The following is a 22,580-nucleotide window of genomic DNA, read 5'->3' as shown; positions in this document are numbered from 1 at the left end:
GCACCACTCTCCAGCCAGGCTTTTGAGAGGTGTTATTACAGTTCAAGGGCACATTCCAGCCAAGTAGAATCACTATAGGAGGGCACAGAGCATGTCCAGTGAAGGTTTGGCCTTGAGAGGTGGTCTGGATAGAGTTTTGAGATAGAAACACCTGCAGAGTCACTTATGCCCTGGGCCTGAGATTCTGAACACCTGCCCTATAGGCTTTAGGGACTACATACCTACACATAGGAGCTTAGGGATGGGTGATTGTAGGCAAAATGTTTGAGTGGGGTCCTTTTAGGAAGGATCAGATGTAGACTTCACTATCCCAACAGAATGCATGTGAACAAACTGGACCATGGTCAATTCATTCCCTTCATCTTTACAAAGCAAATAAGTTAGGCACTGAGAGGTTTACAACATTTGAATCTGGCAGATAAGGCTTTACGAACTGATAGGAACTATATGGACATTCTAGATGAAAAGACCTTGAGATTAAAAGCTTTCCAACCAGATATCCATAGGGCAAGTGGTATGTCCAAAGAAAAATCCAGAATTTTAGTCTGGATCAACCAACAGCAAAAACTCAGATGCTTCCTGAAAACTTTGGGATATGCTCATGAGCATTGTGGTTGCCACTGGTAAATCACACACACAAAAAGAAATAGGCATGAGCAGGGCTTTTTTTTCATAGAATCATAGAATCATAGAGTTGGAAGAGACCACAAGGGCCATCGAGTCCAACCCCCTGCCAAGCAGGAAACACCATCAGAGCACTCCTGACATATGGTTGTCAAGCCTCTGCTTAAAGACCTCCAAAGAAGGAGACTCCACCACACTCCTTGGCAGCAAATTCCACTGTCGAACAGCTCTTACTGTCAGGAAGTTCTTCCTGATGTTTAGGTGGAATCTTCTTTCTTGTAGTTTGGATCCATTGCTCCGTGTCCGCTTCTCTGGAGCAGCAGAAAACAACCTTTCTCCCTCCTCTATGTGACATCCTTTTATATATTTGAACATGGCTATCATACCACCCCTTAACCTCCTCTTCTCCAGGCTAAACATGCCCAGCTCCCTTAGCCGTTCCTCATAAGGCATCGTTTCCAGGCCTTTGACCATTTTGGTTGCCCTCCTCTGGACACGTTCCAGTTTTTCAGTGTCCTTCTTGAACTGTGGTGCCCAGAACTGGACACAGTACTCCAGGTGAGGTCTGACCACAGCAGAATACAGCTGAAGCTCACCAGAGCTCAGCTCCAGCATCTCTCAGGTGGGCTCCATTGTCATTCTATAAGAGAACAAGGGAGGCGTTCATGAAAAAAGCACATCAACTTTGGAGCTCCCCTGACGCCCTCAAATATTTTATTGGGGGGCCTGAAGACCCCTAGGAGTTGGGCTCCTGTGGCCATAGTTGATGTACCAGCTGTGGCTCCTAGTCACGGAAGCCACCTGAGATTCCAGTGACAAAGATGGTTGTTTGGATGCTGGGTCCAGGTGGTCTACCCATTGAGAAACAACAGTGGGGTAGACTTGGAAGATGAGTTTCTAATGGGGCTAATCCAAACTTCCTTTTGTGCCACATTTCTAGGCACAGGTCTGTGCTTTAAATCACCATTTTTGAGGGCCCCCCTTTTTTTTCCTGGCACGTCCCCCACTCTTTCCTGCTGAATCGGAGCAAATGGCAATCTGCAGAAAACCTGAATTTGCTTTTGTCCCAATACAGCATTAAAGAGTAGGTTTTCAGGGGGAAAGTGCCTAGAAAGCTCAAGAGAATGGACCTGTGCTTAGAAAGTGTAGGGCAAAAGGTAAGTGCGGATGAGACCTAGATCTCTCTCAGCATCACTACCACTATGTTACCCAATCCACCAGCAGTGTTAGACCTGCTCTCTGGTGCTAGTTACGTATGTTTTATTTATTTATTTGAGGCATTGACTTCCCCTCCACTCCTGGAAAAACGACGTGACACCCATGAGCGCTAGATTCAGTTCTGGATCTTTATTTCGAACTTGAAGGACCAAGTTCCAAAGAGATCAGCGCAAATGCTCAACAAATCCAGATACAGATTATATACTGCTGGCTCCTTCTCAGTTTTGACATCAGCGAAGGCCACTGTCCCACAGGGTCCCTGCTACAGGCATTACTCCATCCAATTAAGATGTCACTTTTGAAATTACAGACTTATCTCCCTCACTTTGCTCTCTCCATCAGTGTCAAGTTTCTGTTGGCATTAAACAAATGGATTTGAATGGCCAGACACAACAACAGTGAGGGGACCGTTAAAAGAGGATAATGGTGTAGGAGTTATTTGTCTCTGGTTAATTCATAGTGTCAAATGCCTATAATGTACCTGAGCAAGGTCAAGGGTGCATCGGTCACTAACCTTGCAAACCAGATTGTTTCATCCATCTGAAGGAGTGTGAGATATACACCGACTTGACTGCAGGAAAACAACACTCAGCTACTGAAGAGAACTCGGCTGCTCTGTAGGACAAAGATTATTCAGCACACACATAACTACAGCAAGCATTGATAACTTCAGGTGGTTACACAGTTTAGGGCACACATTTTACTATGCAACAGTCATGCACAGCATGACACAGCAGCAGTCCTGGGGTAATTTTTCCCCTTTCTGCTTAACAATAACTACCAATGTACCCTGGACATTTGCAAGGCTCTTTTTTCAGCCGGAACTCGCTGGGACTCAGTTCTGCCACCTCTCAGGTGGGCGCCATTGTCATTCTAAGAGAACAAGAGAGGTATTCTTGGTGAGTTCCAGTATCCCTTTTTTTAGAAAAATAGCACTGATGTTTGGATTGTCTGAATGTGTCCTTATTTTTAATGTATTTATAAAATGATGTATATGCCACCCTCTTGCAAAACATCAGGGTGACATTGTTGCTTAGTCGTCTTAGTTGTTTTCGACTCTCCGTGACCCCATGGACCAGAGCATGCCTTGGAAACTCTCACTTTCTTCTCAAAGCTTCTCCTTTTTTTATGTCCGTGGAGTTTTCTTGGCAAATTACTGGAGTGGTTTGCCAGTTCCTTCTCCAGGTGGATCACATTGAGTCTAAACTCTCGGCTATGACCAGTCCATCTTGGGTGGCCCTGCACGGCATAGCTCAGGGGTCAGCAAACTTTTTCAGCAGGGGGCCAGTCCATTGTCCCTCAGACCTTGTGGTGGGCCGGACTATATTTTTTTTGGGGGGGGGGATGAACGAGTTCCTATGCCCCACAAATAACCCAAGGATGCATTTTAAATAAAAGGACACATTCTACTCATGTAAAAACACGCTGATTCCTGAACCGTCCGGGGGTCGGTTTTAGAAGGTGATTGGGCCAGATCCAGCCCCCGGACCTTAGTTTGCCTACCCATGGCATAATTCATAGCTTCTTGGAGTTATTCAAGCCCCTTCGCCATGACTAGGCGGTGATCCATGAAGGGGCAGGGTGACATACAGCAACATTAAAAAAAAAACATTTAAAAGCCATACACCCTTACTTAATTATTCTAAGCCACTAATGATCCATGATCAGAGGCATTATCGCTCTGAATACCAGTTGCAGCGAATCGCAGGTGGGCAGAGTGCTGTTGCGATCAAGTCCAGTTTGCAGGTTTCCTGGTTGGCCACTGTGAGAACAGGATGCTGGACTAGATGGGCCAGTAGGCTCTTCTTCTGTTCTTTTGATTGGACAGACTATTTGCACGGAAGCCCTGCAATATGGATATCTAATCTGCATTGGGATGTCACATGGCTTGCTTGCACCTCACTTAGATGCCATTTCAAAAGAGCAATCAGGAGGAGGAAGGGGCTGCCAAAAAGGCTAGGGTGCTGCACTTCTTTACCCCTGTGAGCAGGCCGGCAGCACAACTGCATTCTCATCGGTCTAAATCCTTCTTAAAATGTGGTGTCCAGAACCAGATGGAGCTTTCAAGATGTGGCCTCAACGGCGAAATGGACAAAAATGGCTCTCTATGGCTGGAAAGGAAGGAAGACTACCCTTGCGCTCAGGTCCTGCTTGTGGGCTTCCCACAAGCATCTGGCTGGCCACTGTGAGAACCAGATGCTGGGCAGCTGGCCTGCTCCAGCAGCCTCCTCTTCTGGGCTTATGTAGACCACTATGCTTCTATGTAGACTATTGGCTTTTCAAGCGGCCACACTGCGCTGCCAGCTCTTGCTCAGCTTGTGGTCACCTAAGAAGACACCTAGATCCTTCCCCACAGTACGGCTGGCCAGCTATGGAAGTCAAGAGTCATTCTATGTAGACGTGTTATGTACGTGTTACATTTCTACTCTCTTTTCTTCCAGTGAATGCAAGGCAGGGTACATAGGATTCCTAGACAGTGTCTCATCATCCAGGCAATGACCAGACCCAGACACACTTAGCTTGAGCAAGGTTGCATCACACATCTTCAGACCATGTGCTGAGACCGAGTAGCCTTCACTAAGTGGTATTTTCCTCCGTAAGTGCAGGTTGCTTATGCTATCCTCCACACCCCAAACTCTCCCTCGTAACCTGTTACATCCGTAAGCCTTGCTCCTTTTTTTCCAATGAGAGAAAGAAAGGAAGGGGAGAAAGGGAAAGTCAAAGGCTACTATTGCAACGTGCATGCAGGATCTGGATTACTTCATTTCTCTGTGTTGAAACCAATTTGCTGCATTAGGTTTCTATCTCTTGCATGTCCACATTACCACAAGCCTTCCCCCCCCTCCCCTTCTTCTTCTTCTTCTTCTTCTTCTTCTTCTTCTTCTTCTAACCAAACAGACTCATCACTCTTTCCCACAGGATGAAAACATGGTTAAATACTTGCCATAAAAAAACCATTATGTGATGCAGCAGCCAAATGATACACTAATACTCCCAATGTAAGTGCTTTTTTGGCAGCTACTCAAAGGAACCAACCAAAAAAAAAATCACATCGTTTTCAGACCCAGTGATAAGATTACACAAAAGAAAGCAAAATATACAAACTGGGTTGGCGATAGATATTGTACAATAAATGGAGAAAAGCCTTGTTGTTGCACCCTGTGCAGTTTACTGTAATCTTTCCATAAGGCATTGGTGCCAATAATTTGTATCCTTTGGGTATCCCTGAAAAATCCAACGAGCATTAAGGATTTGAAAGATTCCTTTTCTGTGATTTCGTCTCCCAACTATTTCCTCTGTTCCATAGGAGGCTTTCCGAGATGAAGCGGTAGCCAGTAGCAAACCTCTCTGATGCATCTTCCCGTCAGATGCACAGATGCAAAGTGCATTCCCTAATGAGAGACAGCAGTGAGGGAGAGAGAGAGATTCCTTTCTCATCAGTGAAGCATCCTCGCTGGATGGCGAAATTTCCCTACTTGATCCAAGATGGCGCCACTGAAAGGGCTGCATTTTCCAGCTGACGGAGAAAAGCCCAACGACAGGAGGCAATCTGTAAGCCTTACACAGAAAGAGTGCCTGCAAACGTGGCATGAGAGGGGGTAAGAGAAAAATTGATCTCTGTCCAAGTCTAAATCCTCCATTAATTCTTTTTTTAAAAAAAGTTTCAGTAGGTTACATAGGATGACCAGATAGCAAGGAATTGCATTTTTTCTTTCTTTTTTTGTCTCTGATAATAGAAATCACATGTGAAGCTAACTGACTGGCAAAAATGTGCAAAATTTATCCCGATCCAAATCTTTTCAGAGGCAAGAGGGCACATACCAGTTTTCTCTAACAAATAAAACCTACACCGTCCTCTATTATCGTGTGTCTCAAGTAGATCGTGGAGGTAAGAAAGGGACACCAGGGACAGAGAAACTGACTGACTAAGGAATAACTTAACTACAGGAGAGGAGAAACTTTTCCACTTTTTAAGGGCCAAATTGCCTTCTGGGCAATTTCTGGGGGCCACTTGCCAGTGGGGGGTGGGGGCAGGCAAAGTGGGAGAAGTAAAGAAAATAATTTTTATCTAGTTTCTACACAAAAGGGACACGGGTGGTGCTGTGGGCTGAGCCTCTTGGGCTTGCCAATCAGAAGGTCAGCGATTTGAATCCCCGCGATGGGGTGAGCTCCCATTGCTTGGTCCCAGCTCCTGCCAACCTAGCAGTTCGAAAGCACACCAAAAGTGAAAGTAGATAAATAGGTACCGCTCCAGTGGGAAGGTAAACAGTGTTTTCGTGCGCTGCTCTGATTTCGGTGTTCCATTGTGCCAGAAGCAGCTTAGTCATCCTGGCCACATGACCCAGAAAAACTGTCTGCGGACAAACGCCAGCTCCCTCGGCCTGTAAAGCGAGATGAGCACCGCAACCCCAGAGCCGTGACTGGACTTAAACTGTCAGGGGACCTTTACTTTTTTTAGTTTCTACACACTCACACAGCCGTCTCTCTATCTACTGCAGGATTATTGTAAAAACTTGCAGTTTCTAAAACATATATGAAATAGTTGAAGAAAAGAATATATAGAGTTAATTGGGATATGCAGGAAGGGGGGCAAAGAGGGTACATTAATGGAACTGCTGAAATAGGGGGATGGAAGTCGAAGTTTGATATGCAAGAACTGTTTTAATTTCTTTGTTATAAATGAAAATTATAAATAAATAAAAGAAATATACTGTGGGTCTAAGATGGTCTTGCCCATCCCCTGTGCTTGCTTCTTTTGTTTTGCTAGGCCCTAGAACCAAAGACAAGATTGAAGGCTAGGCGGACAGGTGATGGTCCTCTCTTTTTTGTCTGAAGGAAGGCTATGGCAATCGAAAGAAGGGGGGAGGCCTTATCTGGAACTCCCTCCCTGGAGAAGCTAGACTGGCTGCCCTCCTTGTCCTTCTGCCGGCAGGTGAAGCTCTTGTTTCAACAGGCTTTTGGAAATGGACTGCTTTTAATAAATGGGCTGGTGCCATACTGTTTTTATTGTAATAATTGGTATATTTTGAACATATTTTATAGAAGCATATAGTTTTAATTCTATTAACGTTCAATTGTTTACTGTTTTTTTCTGTTTTTGGTTATTAATGCTTTTTTTCTGTAAGCCATCAGGAGGAAGAGGCAGGGTATAAATAAAATAATAACGAGGGTGATCCCTGAGGGCCAAGTGTGGCCCCTCCAGACCTCTTTATTTCGCCCTCACAACTGTCTTCAGAATCATCTCTTTCCTCCACAGGCCACACCCATCACTGGCCCTGCTCCTTGCATACCCAGGTTGCATTTTTAAAATTTATTTTAAAATGATATTTATTAAATTTGTATACTGCCCTTCATCTGCAGGCCATTCACAACATAAAAATACAATATAAAAGAACAAAATACGTGATAAAACCAAGGGAGAGAGACGGTGGAAGAAGATTGGAAGAAATTTAAAGTTTATCTTAAGAACTGTTGCAAAATTAATGAGTGTTAAAATGTCTTGGGTTATGTAAAATAGAATTGCAGGGACAAACAATTGGACATGAGAAAAAAGATTTTTTTTTAAAAAAAAGTGTCACAAGTTGAAATTAGGAGTTGCTAGAAAGATTTAAAACAGGGATGCAGAAAAGGGAGGTATGGGGAAGTCGATGAAAGAAGGTTCAAGGAAAAAATGTTAAGAAATTATACGTGTTTATATGTTTGTTTGTTTATGTATTGTCTAGTCTTGTTCTTTAAAATGTGTTAAAAAACCAATAAAAAATTTATAAAAAACAAAAACAAAATACGTGATAAAAACAGGAACAAAAACCCCCACAAACCAATTCTGTTGCCTTGTGGCAATGTGGCCGTGCAAGAGATAGAAACCTAAAGCAGTAGACAGATGGCTGTGTGAGTGTGTAGAACAGGGGTCAGCAAAATTTTTCAGCAGGGGGCCAGTCCACTGTCCCTCAGACCTTGTGGGGGGCCGGACAGCGGTGGGACGATGAGCAGCGCGCGAAAGGGCTCCGGAGAGGGGCTGCTTTAAATGGTGGCCACTCGAGCGATCACACTGCTGCTGCTGCTGGCACCAATCAAGGCCCAGCCCTTTTCCTCCACAGGGCGGGGAGAAGCCGGGAGGAGGGAGGGAGCAGGCGCCGCTGCAGTGGGGGGGGGAATGACGCAGTCCGAACGATCAGAATCAGATCCACATCGATCCACGCGGTGATTCCTGGACCGTCCGTGGGCCGGATCTAGAAGGCAGTTGGGCCAGATCCGGCCCCTGGGCCTTAGTTTGCCAACCCATGGTGTAGAAACTAGCCTACTGTCTTGCCAATCACCGGTAATGATTGAAACAAAATAACATCTTCGGTAATACATTCATTTTTATGGTTGACACTTTACCTAGCAATGAAAGTTTCATTCTATTCCATATCTGTAAATTAATGTTTATATCCTCCCAAGTTTTCAAACAGTTATCTTTATACAAATGTATATTCTTTGCTGTTAACCATACCCCTAAGTATTTAACCTTTCCCCCAGTCTTAAACTGGATATATTTTGTAATATACTCTTAGCCTCCTCTTTCATATTTTTTACCAGGTTTTACTTTGATTAATTTTAAAGCCTGCTACTTCTCAAACCACTGTATATTTCAGTGAGCTTGAGAAGGGAAGAGGCAATGGACTTTAGGGAATCAAAGCACTTGTAGAAAAGAGCTTGCTGGGGGTTGTAGCCCACCAAGACCTAGAAGGCCACAATTTCCTCAGCCCTGATGTGAAAGAAGCATCCCATCCACCCCTGCTTTACATATGAACAGGGCTGAGACACATGAAGAAAATAAATGTGGCTGCCCTGAGACATCTAGTTTGGTCCTTAGTGGGAAAGGAGGGGGGAATACCACGAATGCTATTCCCTGACCACCAGTATATGGTTATAGCAATGAGTTGTAGACCAAGCTGCTCTTCACACCCAGTAGAATTTCAACCAAGCTCCTCAGAGCACATGATAGCCCACTGGCCAGGTCCAAGATAGGGAACCTGTACTCCAGGTTTCTCTGGAGTACAACTTCCATCATCCCTGATTGGCCAACTTCCTGATGGGAGTTGGAGCCAAGAAACACCTGGTCCACACTGAAATGCAGTGAAGATACTCTGCTGAAATTCATTCGGAAATCTCGTTGCAGCAGGCTGAAGTGAAGCACAAAATGCCGTCCGTTCACGGCTTCCATTGTGTCTCTGAAGTTGCACACTGCCTTTGTCTTTGGTTGTTCTTGTTTATCGCCACCATCTTTGGCGAGTGCCCAGTGGACACATTCATTCCCTCCAAGGCGCACAGCAGCGTTTTTAAACAGATACCTGTAACCCTAATGATGGCCCTTTAAGGAAGAAAAGGCAGCTAAATTAAATGCGGATGGCATATTACCACACTTGTTTTAAATTGATATTTAATTAAAAAGTTAATTATTAATTAAGTTTATCAATCGCACATCAGTTGTTCGATAGAAAAGGGCTCATTCATTTAATTATCTGTGTGCAACCGATAGTATATGCTTTTTAGCCAGGCAAGGTTATCTCTGTATCTCTTCTAATTTAGATCAGTTTAGCTTCTAATCTATCCAGGGTGCTTCCTTTTTCAGGCTTTTGATTTGATCTATAAATGTTTACTTACAAAACTGTTAGGTATTAGAGGCTGATCAAATAAAGGAAAGAGCATTGGCTGCGTTGCAATACATTCTCTTAAGGAGCCCTGGCACAACGCTCCGTTAGAAAGAACAGCTAAGGGATTTTCTCTTCTTCTTTTTTTCACAGTGCGCCTGCTATAAAAGTTTCAAGGAAGATAAATATCCACTCAGAAAGTCTGTTAATAGTCCAAACAAATGGAGGTCTTCAAAGGATCCCAGAGGCAGGACAGACACCACCACAAAAGTAAACTTATTTGCTCCCTTTCTGCACTGAAGCCCTAAATCAGGGGTCAGCAAACTTTTTCAGCCATGGGCCGGTCCACCATCCCTCAGAGCATGTGATGGGCCAGACTATTTTTTGGGGGGAGGGGAATGAACAAATTCCTATGCCCCATAAATAACCCAGAGATGCATTTTAAATAAAAGGACATATTCTCCTTATGTAAAAACACACTGATTCCCGGACCGTCCACAGGCCAGACTGAGAAGGCGATTGGGCCGCATCCGGCCCATGGGCCTTAGGTGGCCTACCCCTGCCCTAAATGAATCCAAGGCAAATCAGAATGGCAGCATGAGCGCCATCTGCCCAAAATTATAACAATGGTCAAATGCTGCATTCAAATGGATGGATAAATGATAGATAGATAGAGAAATGATAGATAGATAGAATGATAGATAGAATGATAGATAGATGATAGATAGATAGATAGATAGATAGATAGATAGATAGATAGATGAAGAAAGAAAGAAAGAAAGAAAGAAAGAAAGAAAGAAAGAAAGAAAGAAAGAAATGCACACACATATACACAAATGTTTGCCCTTGGGTACATCAAGGTAAGATTGCAAACTATAGTGTATTTTAAAAACGTGTTTTTTTATTTTAAAAATCAACATAATCACCACCCTCCTTCCTTGTACGTCTTGAAACAAGCTAGTCTTTCTACCTTTGACATGTGTTCCTACTACAATTGTACATTACTAAAGGCACGTCACATTCAATAAGGACAAAATAAGAACGTGCTGGATCAGACCATTGGCCTATCTAGTCCAGCACAGGATTAGCATGTGACATGCCTGTGAGAAACCCAAAAGCAGGACCTGAGCATAGCAGCCCTCTCTCTCCTTGTGGTTCCCAGCAACTGGCATCCAGACTCACGTTGCCTCTGACAGTGGACGTAGAACATGGACATCATAGCTAGTAACCTTATCCTCCATGAATTAGTCTAATCCTCTTTTGGAGCCATCCAGATTGGAGTCTGCTACTGCCTTTTGTGGAAACGAATTCCATTGTTTGAACCATGGGCTGCATGAAGAAGTATGTTCTTTCGTCTGACCTGAATCTTCCAACATTCAGCCTCTCCAAAAGCTCTTTCTACACTTTTTCTATGCCATGCCTAATGTCATAAATCTCTATAATGTCACCTTTACTTGCCTTTTCTTTAAACTAAAAAGTCCCAAAGAGAGATCCGCCTGGTTTTGCAGTCTTGAGAGCTTGAAAATGTGGTATTTGAATGTCTCAGGGAACACATATCCCCATATAAAATGGGCCTACCAGGGGCATTGCCAGGACCTGAAAAGAGCTGGGCCCAGACCTAGGGACACAAATTTGCATAAATATTGCATGTACTGATTTATATACATATATGCAAATTTGGAATTTCATGGAAAGCAAGGCAATTAATTCCCCATCCAAAGCACCCAAATCATTTTTTTCAACAAATTAGCACCTCGAGTCAGATCATTCTGATCAATTCACACAGCCCCAATTAATTTCCCACACGCATGATCCAGATCCCGTGCCAAAATCAAATTCTTTCTAGTTACCCAGATCCTTTCCTCTTCAAAAAACCCCCCAAACAAACCATGACTCAATGAAGAGGGTAACGCGGCAACTGAGCTGCTACTGCCAATGATCATCACACTGTGAACTGAAACTGCAAATACCCCTGGGGTTAATTGTGGGAAGGGAATGACATCATTTCCATTTCCTTTCCAGGGACCTTGGGATGAAAAAGAAAGCTGCCCATACATACCAGTTGCTGCCCAGCTCCTCTCTGCTTACGTTAGCAGACAGCTGATAACTGGCACTAAGGACCAGGGCTCCACAAATCTGTTTTGCCTGTTCACCTACAGCAAGCAGGAGCCTCCTTCCCTCAAGTTCTCTGTGAACGGCAGAAAATGCCACAGAGGGGGAGAGCTACAGAAGTAACAAAAAAGGCAGACATTGCTTCCTACCCCTCTCCAAATACAGAGGCTTCCCCACACTTGCATGATGGAGAGCCAATATTCTCAAGAAAATCGGCTTAGCCATTAGAGGCCTTGTCTCAGCAAAAAATATTATCAACATAAAATTTCTCTCATTTGACAAGGTCCAAAATAGAGCCGTGGTGACCTTTAGGGACTGGTCTACAACCAAACAAATTTTAGCCAATAAAGACAAGCTCCAAAGGGCTGGACTGTTGGTGATCCATCTTTTCGAAGATTTCGGTGACCCTGCACCGCTCATAGAAACACACAAGTCTGTTAGACTAAAAAGAAAACCAGTAAAGTCTAACACTGCTGAGAATTGCAAGCCACCACAGCCAGAAGCAGACAAAGCCCCCCAACAGATGGTTAAGCTTCAAAAAACCGTATCCTCTTTCGAACCAATGATTGCAATGACTTCTGCAAACATGAGATGAAGCAAGAATCTCCACCCAGCCTTTCAGTCCTAAGGCATGTGTAGAGGACAAGAGAATTTCAGGATTTACAGGTGCTCAATTTTATTGGGGAAAGGCTGAGGGGGGAGGGTTGTAATGAAATGCATATGACGCATTCTTTTCTTCACCCAATTTTTAGCCAAATCATACCCCATAGTCTTCTGAAAACAATGTCTAATTGCCCTTCTGGAGTATAAGCACTGAATCTACACTTTGCAAAAGAAGCATGCTGGAAGAACAAGGTATACATGGAAGTCAATGGAGTCTGAAGAAATCCATTACCTAGGTGGGGAGCTGATAGGGTGACACAGGTGCAGAAGGAGCCATCTGCCACTGAAGTAACCCCTTCTTCCTCAGCTATAAAGGTAATGAGCAGAGACAATGGTTAAAAAGAGAAGCCATAGGAGATGAGTGGCGAGTACCAGCCCATTTGCAATGCATTTTCAGCACACCTTAATGGTTTGCCTCACGTGTTACTCCTGCTTTGTTTCAGTTGCATCCCCCGACGAATGAACTTTTCTGCTTTCTTGTCACTATAACCTGTACAGCTGAATTCCAAGATAGTCTTCCATAGCCTTAGGAGAGACCATTGTTATTTGATGATTCTATGATTCCATTATCACTTTAAGAAAAGCAAACAGAAGATCATTTCTTGGTGCATGCCAAGCAGAGTGTTGTGTCAAAGCTGGTGTCACCCCACATTTTCCAAGTGCATTTCCCCATTGCTCTCCTTGTTGCAAAAAGTCTTGTGCAGGTTTGTTGCACAAGAGCTCCAAATCAGCTTCAACTGCATAACTGGAATTTGCCAGTACAGTGGTACCTCGGGTTACATACGCTTCAGGTTACAGACTCCACTAACCCAGAAATAGTGCTTCAGGTTAAGAACTTTGCTTCAGGATGAGAACAGAAATCGCACAGCAGTAGCAGGAGGCCCCATTAGCTAAAGTGGTGCTTCAGGTTAAGAACAGTTTCAGGTTAAGAACGGACCTCCGGAATGAATTAAGTACTTAACCTGAGGTACCACTGTATGTGATTGAATCCCACCCCAAAGGAGTGACAGTCTGGAAGTACCCATGGTTCAGTTTCTCATTTTGATGAAACTTACAGTCTGTTCATACCTCAGCGACACACAAATACAACCCCCCTCACACACTACTTATCTGGGTAGGAATCCAGTACAAAATCTTCTTTATTACCTCAAATAATACTTTCACTGTTTTCTTTCCTATGATCTCAGAAACGGATCCTTGGGAAACACAGTTTTTCTGTACCAGCTGTCAAATTATGTGGTCATTCATCATTGCAGGAACTACACTTTAAAATGTCAAATACGACAGGGTGAACTGGTTCGGCTCAAATGGAAAGGGATTCACCCATCAAGCAAAATACAATTCAAACTTTATTTCAGTTTTCAGTTAATATTTGTTTTAAGGGGGGTGGGGAACCGTGTGTGTGTGTGTGTGTGTGTGTGTGTGTGGTCATTTGCCTTTTGAGTCTGTAATGTTATTAGGGCATGAATGTTGAAATTGGAAAAGAAAACAAGTGAGATTTTAGGTTCAATTTTGCGGACTTTGATGTAAGGCATTTTACCCGCTAGGGAGATGATTACTGTTGTAAGCCTTAGGTTGGAAACATACAGACTTCCTGGAACAACTTTTTGGAGGCACCAGCTGTCCCTGTTCACAGAGAAAGAATGTTACTTGCCCTGAGCCTTAGGGAGAGAGTAAGCTATGCATTTAAATGAATAATAGTACATACAGAGGCATACCTAGGCTCCCTTGTGCCCTTGGCAAGTGGCTGTATTGGTGGCCCCCCCCAATCCCTTGCACCCAGGGAGATGTATTGGTGCCCCACCTCACCATGGACCAGAAACTCAGTTTGCTTTTCGTCACCTTTAGCCCTCCACCAGTGATTTTCTCCGTGGCCCAGAGCAGTGGAGGAGCAGCCTGGGGAGCGTGCAAGTTCCTAGCTACTCCAAGCCACAGTGGAGAAGTGTGATAAGTTAATTTATGGAAGTTTAATTTATGGAAGATGGAAAGTTTTGTGCCACCCCCTCTGCCCAACAGCCCCCTGCACTATCGCTAAAATTCCATCTGACTTGGGTAATTCTCCCTTGCCCCATGTCAGGGACTTGCATCAGAAGGACTGACTCTGAGGAGTGAGTGGAAGAGGTAGCAAGGGCCAGAGGCTGATCCAGGGGAAGCAGGTAGCCATTTATGGGATTCTGTGCCTCCCATAAGTTAGGGGTCAGAGCTGGAGGATGGAGAGGAGTCTGAGCAGTTGGAGAAGGGGGAGGTGGCCAGGATGTGGGCGAGGACAGACAAAACATTCCAGGAGCAGCAGGAGAGACGGTGCCTGAAGAGCGGGGGGCAGAATCCCCTCCATCCCCTACTGGCTGTCCCCCAGGACCAGAAGGAGCTCGAAGAGGCTGGCACAGCAACAATTTCCAAGTAGAAGTTGTGGCTTGCTCCTGCTTGTGCTGTCAGACAAAGGTACTTAAGTTTGGGTGTAGGCATGGCCACACCAATGTTCCAGCAGACCAGCTCAGAGCACAAGCTTGTCAGGAATGAGCCAGCTCTAAGTGAAGGTTTGCAGCTAACTGCAGAAAGCAGCCAGGAATGGAGAGGCTGCTTTGATGTTAGTCAGACAGGGGAGAGCTGGCAGCTGCATAATCTGGCGCCTCCTAACCATGACATGCAAGCTGATAAGACAGTAGCGGAGAGCAGGCTAGAATGCAGGAAGCACAAATAGGCGGGAAAGAGTTAAGAGACAGCCTCTTGGAGAATGGAGAAGAGGCAGGAGATGACCCACTAAGTCTGAGGAGTCGGCGAATGGGAGGACTGCAAGATAGGAAGCAAAACAAAAGGCATAAGAAGCAAAAGTTCAATATCTTCTGTAGATACCGGAAGGAGGCTTCAGAAGGGTCATCTTGAGTAATGGTGCGGGAGGCTTTGTTAGAGCCGTCCAGAGCTATCTGTTTATTTTGCAATAACTCCACCTTTTTAATTAGCTATGTTTACTGTGTTATCAAGCTGGGAACCTGGACTCCTGACAAAGCCCAAGGAGGGGCACCTGCTGCTTAGTCACCAGAAGTGAGTGTGTGTGTGTGTGTGTGTGTGTGTGTGTGTGTGTGTGTGTGTTTAGTGCACCTCAGATGCTATTGTAAGTTTGTGCTTTGTCAATAAAGAATTAAGCTACTGCTTGTTTGTCATCCTTGGGCTGGTTGAGCTTAGGACATCCCTACATGCCATCCCACATTGCTGAGGAGGACAACGCACGGCCCTGCAGAGAGGCTTGGGTGGTGCAGTGCCAGTGGTTCTGTGGCAGGAGGTGAGGAATAGGGAATGCTCCATGTAACTTCTTTTAAAGAAACTCATTCATTTATTTCCATTTCTGGATGACTTCCTATTAAACTTCTCAGAGTGATTTAACAACAATAACATTGAGAATAAAAACGTATAAAACATTTTCACAGACAAAACATTTCAAATACAGAAGAATTCAAATCCCCACAAACACACACAAAACTCCCACCACCCCATGACCGCTTGTCAACTTATTTTATGATCAAAGGCAATCTGGGGTTTCAAGTGACCGGGGTTCAACAATTCTTTGTTGAAAGAATGCACAACAGGGCCTTGCATAGGATTAGTGAGGCGAAGAGACCACAATTTAACCGACTGTACATGAAATCCACAAATGCCCTGCAGATATGTAAGACTTTCCCCTCTTGATTTCTGCACTCCATGTCTAAACCACGTTTCAGCACAAATGCAAGAAGAGAGGAGGAGGGGTTAGTCAAAATCAATGGAAATTCTAAACATTAATCTTGAGCAAATTAGGAAAGGATTGGCTTTCATAATCTGTCATTCTTAGATAGCCCTATAGATGTTTTGCTGGCAAGTTTCAAAGTTGCAAACCATTCACACACACATATAAAATTAATAATAATTAAGACTGGGTGGGTAGACAGACAGTCAACTGTACTCATAGATGAGGCTGACAATTGCTGTATAGATTCCTGGTTTTAGCTGTTTAACCAGCACCTGCAAAGAAGAAAAAAGGAAGAACTGTGAGGAACCATATACTGGCTTCCCAGACCTAGATCCACTGAAAGAACAACCGTGCCTCTCCTGCCATTCTCTCACATATGGACCATTAAACAGCTATTAAGCAAAGCAAGGTGGTGCTACCCTTTGGGGACTCCTGCCAATCAACAGCAGGGCTGCAGAGCATGTGCCCCTCCAGATACTGTTGGATTTCAAGTCCCATTAGCCCCAGCCAGCGTGGTCAATGGCCAGTAATGATGGGAGTTGTAGTCCAACAGCATCTGGTTCCCTGCCCCAATTTCCAGCTTCATTAACATATACAGTATCTTTGGTATTAAAACCTACTCTTATGCTCATACTAACATTAATATTCAGTTCAAAGATTATGCCAACATTTTCCCTCAGGTAAACATATAGGGGGGGGAATGAAAGTGTTGGAAAGTTTTATTAGCAGGAACAGGAAGGCACTGAAACCTGAAATCCTTCACTCGCTTGCTGTATGTAACTCCCTTTGACCTCCATAGAACTTATATCTGAGGATCAGGCTCTAATCTTCTGGCCATAGATCTTTCTCGAACATTTCACACGAATTTTGCATCATGAACTGATGCATTTCATCCCCAGTCAGCCTACACATGCAACTGTACAATTGCATATTAAGCACTGGGGGTGGAGGAGGAGACAGGTTCATTTACTGGGCTCATTAGAGTCAGGAAATTCCGGAATGACACATCACCACTGTTGTTTTTTTAAAAGGTTTTTTAAAAAAATTCAAATAATTATTTCTAATTGAGAAATCTCATGCTGGCTCCGGAAACACATGAGCCCAAACAAGAGGATGCAATTGTATTTCCTGCTTATACCGAACCTGAGTTTGCAATGCCATGCACATATACCTGGGAGTAAGCCCCACTGGAAACAATGAGACTTAACTTCTGAATAAGCATGTACAGGATCATGCTGCTAGCCTTTAACCTACCCAAGCAGGCCAGCCACAATCATAGATCATAGATGATCATAGAATCATAGTTGGAAGGGACAATCAATTCACCATAGACATTTCAACCCAGATTCTTCTTTCCCTTTCCTTGTGTTCATTATTTATTAAAGACGCCACACCCTCCTCATCACCCTTGACTGAAGAAGTCTTCAAACAGACCTCCATCTTCTGTCACCTTGACATCTCTTAATGCCTTTGTCTGAAGGCTCCTTGAGCCTCTTATCTCCAGCCATTACCAATTACACAGTGCAACTGTTAACCCTCTCGCAGGGGCAAGAAAGAAAAACTGAAGCCATTCTTCTAAAATGTGACTGCTCCTCTGTCCTATCAGTTGTCACCTTGCCCTATTGAAGGTTCCTCCTCCTAATCTGTGATCTAAACCAACCTGACACCACCCTTTTGGGTCCTTTCCCTTCGACTTTACAACTTGCTATTGTTATTTATGACTTAACTAGCTACCTCTGGGCTTCACGGCCCTCCTTGTCAATTGCCGTGGGATACCGTTGATATAGGAAGTGTGCTACACAAGACCGGTCTTATTCCGTGCAGTGGTGCCTCCATCTCTTTAGGGGTATGTGCTAAAGGTTTAAGAAGAAGAGGAGGTTAACTGTGGGCTTAACCTTTCTAAGCCCCTCTGCCTTCCTGAAGACAAAGACGCAAGCTCCAAACATGCATTACCTTCTCTGTGCATTTGTTTCAGGAGCGGGCCGTGTTAAGCAAAGGTACGCCAGTCGATAATAAACCTGCTCCACAGTGTCATTTGTGGGTGATTTGAAGAAAAACAGACCATGTAATCAGGTCTAAGGGGGTCTATAATACCAGCAGACGCTAGTGCTGTCAGCTATAGAAAATAATTAGAATGTTATCCCTGTGGCAAGTTGAATGTAAATACATCTAAAATACAACATAATGACATTCTCCTCTGTAAGCCAGGGGATCTGCTTCAAATAAAAGGGCCATTAACACAACAATTAAAGCCAAGGGGGCTGGTTAGGCCGGGAGCCCTCAGCCTGGTGCAGGGTGAGGCAAGCGAGCATGGGGTGTAAATCTTTTGCCATTGCAGCCAGGAATGTGACTATTAGCCCTCTTGTGACCCGAGGGCTTCCCAATAATGCATCTGCTCTCTGTCAGGGCCAGGATTTCGTAACATCTTTCTGCAGTGTGCAAAGGCAAGGGACTTTTCCACAAAGCGGTGCTAAGCGAGGATGGGTCACGGGTGTGGCCACCTCAATGGGGCTCAGCACGAAACAGTTCTCACCCCACCCCAGGCCTAGAGAAGTATGTAAGCACATGCTTTTTACTAAGTAACCTAGTTGATACAACGAGGGGGGTTCTCTTTAGCTTAAACTGAAGCATGTGTTTCATTGTTCCGGGGAGCCAATACATTGCTAGAACTTCCCAAGAAATATTCGTCAAGCAGTATTCCAGAGTACAGCTTCCCAACAGGAAGGGTATCTAAAATAGTCTTGTAGTGGGGGAATTGCATGATTCCACCTTGCCCAGCTACTAATTGGCCATGATCTCTGAACCTCAGTTCTCCTTTTGCAAAATAAAAATAACAACGGAAGCCTAGCTAATATTTATTTTCTGCATTTAAACATTCACACTCCACCTTTCATTCAATGGAATAGGGTTGTTGCAAGACTGAATGAAACAAAAAGGGTGGGGGGCATTAGTTGTTGTTTTTAATAGGTGAAGGATCAGGAGATCTGGAACATAGCAGAAAAATCTCATTGCTCAGGACCTCTGGGTCACCCCCTAGAAGTCATTCCTCAAGGAAGTGGAGACCATGGTCCATGGAAAAGGGCACTGGGAATTGTAGTCTTGTGAAGGGTAAACTACAGTTCCCAGGATTCTTGGTGGGGGGAGCTATGTACTTTAAATGTGTGGTGTGTATGCAACTATAGTGTCTTCACAAGGATGTGAAATGGGAAATTGACTAAGGTCATTTTACATTTAACTGATATTTTCTATTGTTGGACTTTTCCATTGATCACTGCAAAAAAATAATAATCTCTCAGTGACTTACAAAAAGGTTAAGCAACAAAAAAGGCATAACATAAAACAGATGTGTGAAACCACTGGCCCTCTATATGTTGCTGAACTACAACTCCCACCATCCCTAGACATATAACCAAAACAATACATTTCAATAAAACCATTTCAATAACCATCAACAGGCCCAGCAGAAGCCAACAAAAAGCTTCAGCAGCATCTCGGTCCCATCTGGATTAAGCTTCATCCTATTGGCCTTCATCCAGTCCATTATCGCAACCAGGCACCAGTTCAGCACATCCACCGCCTCACCTGCAGAAGATGAAAAGGAGAAAAAGTGCTATGTGTGTTCAGCATACTGATGAAAGTGTGCTCCAAAGCTCTGTATGACCCCACGCAGCGGTTTCATGTAGATGTTAAACAGCATGAAGGACAAGACCAACCACTGCAGTATCCCAAACCAGAGAACCCACAGGGCAGAGCAATATCTTCCAAGCACCACCTTCTGGAGCCCACCACCCAAGTAGGAGCAGAAACAACACAACACACAGTGCCCTCACACTCCCTGTGTCTTTCTCCTGACAAAGGTCACCGTAAAGGGCGACCAAGGCAGTTTCTGTGCCCAAAGTAGGCCTGAATCCTGATTGAAATGGATCTAGAAAATCAGATGTTTTGGACTACAGCTCCTCCAGGAAATCCTCCAGATAATTTGGACTACAACTGCTACCATCCCTTACTATTTGGAAATTTTGACTACCCTGAAGTACATTATTAAGCTCAATTGAATCTGGTCATGTTTAACTTTCTCTGGTGATCAAAACAATTCCCCCATATCTCTACAGTATTAGAAAAAGGGGTAATAACCTTCATAATAATGTTTCTTCCCCTCTCTTCTCATATTTGGCAGGATAGGCTGTTGTCTATATTTAGGGCACTGGGTTTAGGTGTTTCAGAAGAGTAAAATTGAATTCAGGTGAAGAATCATCATTGAATGCAAGTGTGAAGGCTGACCATGGCCTCTGGCTTGCTCCGATCCAGGAGTGGGGGCCTCCAGATTTTGTTCCACTCCAACTCCCATCAGACCCAGGCACCATGGTCAATAGTCAGAGGTGATGGGGGTTATAGTCTAGCAGCACCTGCAAGTTCCTCACTCCTGCTTTAGCTGAACCTCTGAATAGGATCTTACCCATAACTGGAGCTCTGAAGAGAACCAATGCACAGTCTGTAGCCAGAAAGAGCCAATACACAGAGCTTATACACAGGCTGATTCTGTTCAGAGGTTCAAATAAAGAGGTTGGAGGTGAAGTGGTGGGCACAATCCCCCCCCCCACACACATGTTCAACATAGGTGAATTGGTTGTAGGAAGTGAGCTACACCCAATCCATTGCTATCCTTATTGCTATCTCTGTCCAAGCCCCTGGAACAAACAGCAAGTCAGTGCTTCATTTCCATGCAAAATGCTTAAGGGGAATGAAATTAGGACACGGATTGACAGGCCGACAACATGAAGAATACTATAAAGCAAACAAAGGGCATACGGTGATTCTTGTTCTGCAAGAAAATATTTCCTAAAAATAAAATACATGTGCCATTGAAGAACCCAGTGGCCTCTCCACTAAAGCACCACTGTATAATAATAAACAGGAAATCTCCTGTGCTGCTCAGGCAAGCAAGGGGGGAGTGGGGGAATCTGAAAACGACTACCAATGGAAGAATGTTTCCAAAAGAAAACTAAAGTGTCTTCACTTTTCAACATGGGTTATGGATCTTCCTTCCTTTCCAGCAGCCGCGAATCCCATCTGGTTCTTGTTTCTATTTGTCAGATCTCCCAGAAACCTCCAAAACTCATGGGCAGCAGCTCAGCCTTCCCCCAGGCGTGGTAGACTCCTTTCCAAAGCAACTCATGGAATGGCATTTATTTCCAGGTGGACATGCTTGGAAGTAAGAGGGCAGGAGATGCCTGGAAGTGTCTCACATTTATTCCCCCTTTATTTCCCTCCGCTGTCTGAAGATGAGAATCTTAAAATATCCTCCACCTGTTGCTCTTGCACAGCCAACACCCATTTCCATCTGGTCATATTCAGCAACCAAGAATTTGGAATGGACTCTAATGATGCTGCTGGCTTCCAACTCCTGAGAAGTCAGATGCATGGTGTGCCAACTCCCATGGTGCATTTTCAGACACACAGACCCTTAAAACCTGCCATTTCCTTCCATTCATCTTGTCCGGTACTAATTGATCCCAGCGTAAAGGGTCTCAGGTTCAATTCCCTGCATTTCAACTTAAAAGAAGCTCTGTTAAGGCTGTGAAAGGACCTCTGTTTGAGTCCTAGAAGAGCTATTGCCAGTCAGAGTAAGCAATACTGGACTATATAGACAAATAGTCTGACTCAGTAAATGTTATTACCTATAACTGAGGGGAGCTTGGCATGTCAGATCATCACAAATAATGTGACTTGGAATTAACAGGACATAAAAAACCAACAGTTTTTCTCTGGTGCAACTTTCCTTCCAATATGCTTTTATTAATGACTTGTATGACCTCGTGCAATAAATCACTTCATCAATAAGGAATAAACACCCTTCATATTCTATTTACAACTAAATCCCTCTTGCACTGTGCTTTAGTTCAGTAAGTGTATTGAAGTGTGCTCTAGGTCTGCATTTTGTTTCCTGCTATTTAGATTTTGAGCGTTTTTTGTGGTTCCCAGACGAAAATACCGGGAAGAAAAGCATACGGAGACATCCTAAGGGATTCTGGCTTTTTCCATTGGGGGGAGAATGCAGGAAAACATGACTGGGTACCCAAAGAAGTAGCAGGCTGCCAGCTACAGCCACAAAGAGAGGGAGGGAGGGAGAGCAAGAGAATGCAAAGCAGAAACTCTTGGTGACCAAGAGTTAGTTGGGTCCTCCTCATTTAAGGGGAAAGTCCGTTCTGTTCTCTTTGTCTGCTGCACACCATATCTTCAAAATGATATTAGAAGCGAGATATTCACAGGAAAAATCCTGCCCTGCAAAGCTTTGGTCAAAACAGTGTGCTAAAAGATGTGTGCAATTTATATCTACTTAGTAACAAAGTGGATTCTCCACCTCACACTTGCCAATGGAACATAATAATATTATGCAAAGGAACCTTTCTTATCCCCTAGATTATAGTAACGTATATTTCATACGTTGTAATAAAGAAGAAGAAGAAGAAAAGGAAGAAGAAAAGGAAGAAGAAGAAGAAGAAGAAGAAGAAGAAGAAGAAGAAGAAGAAGAAGAAGAAGAAGAAAAGGAGGAGGAGGAAGAAGAATAATTCTGTACGATCTCTGCAACTAGAATTCTTAAGACC

The 22,580-nt window shown here is 44.0% G+C and overlaps 2 long non-coding RNA genes across 2 annotated transcripts in view; one reads left to right on the top strand and one right to left on the bottom strand.

The window, feature by feature from the left end:
• Window positions 1-681: 681 nt before the first annotated feature.
• Window positions 682-22,580, top strand: part of LOC310757703 — a 421,645-nt gene continuing 399,746 nt past the window's right edge. Inside the window, exon 1 of the long non-coding RNA XR_014545431.1 lies at window positions 682-1,121. This is a non-coding gene — a long non-coding RNA (uncharacterized lncRNA). The remainder of the gene's footprint in view (window positions 1,122-22,580) is intronic.
• Window positions 15,642-22,580, bottom strand: part of LOC310757680 — a 50,881-nt gene continuing 43,942 nt past the window's right edge. Inside the window, exons 3-4 of the long non-coding RNA XR_014545402.1 lie at window positions 17,710-19,557; window positions 15,642-16,247 (exon numbers count right to left, since the gene is read on the bottom strand). This is a non-coding gene — a long non-coding RNA (uncharacterized lncRNA). The remainder of the gene's footprint in view (window positions 16,248-17,709; window positions 19,558-22,580) is intronic.

This window comes from Podarcis filfolensis (assembly GCF_964270895.1).
Source record: "Podarcis filfolensis genome assembly, chromosome: 2".
Taxonomy (NCBI): Eukaryota; Metazoa; Chordata; class Lepidosauria; order Squamata; family Lacertidae; genus Podarcis; species Podarcis filfolensis.
The sequence above is the reverse complement of the archived record's forward strand: the minus strand, read 5'-3'. Positions and strand labels throughout refer to the sequence as shown.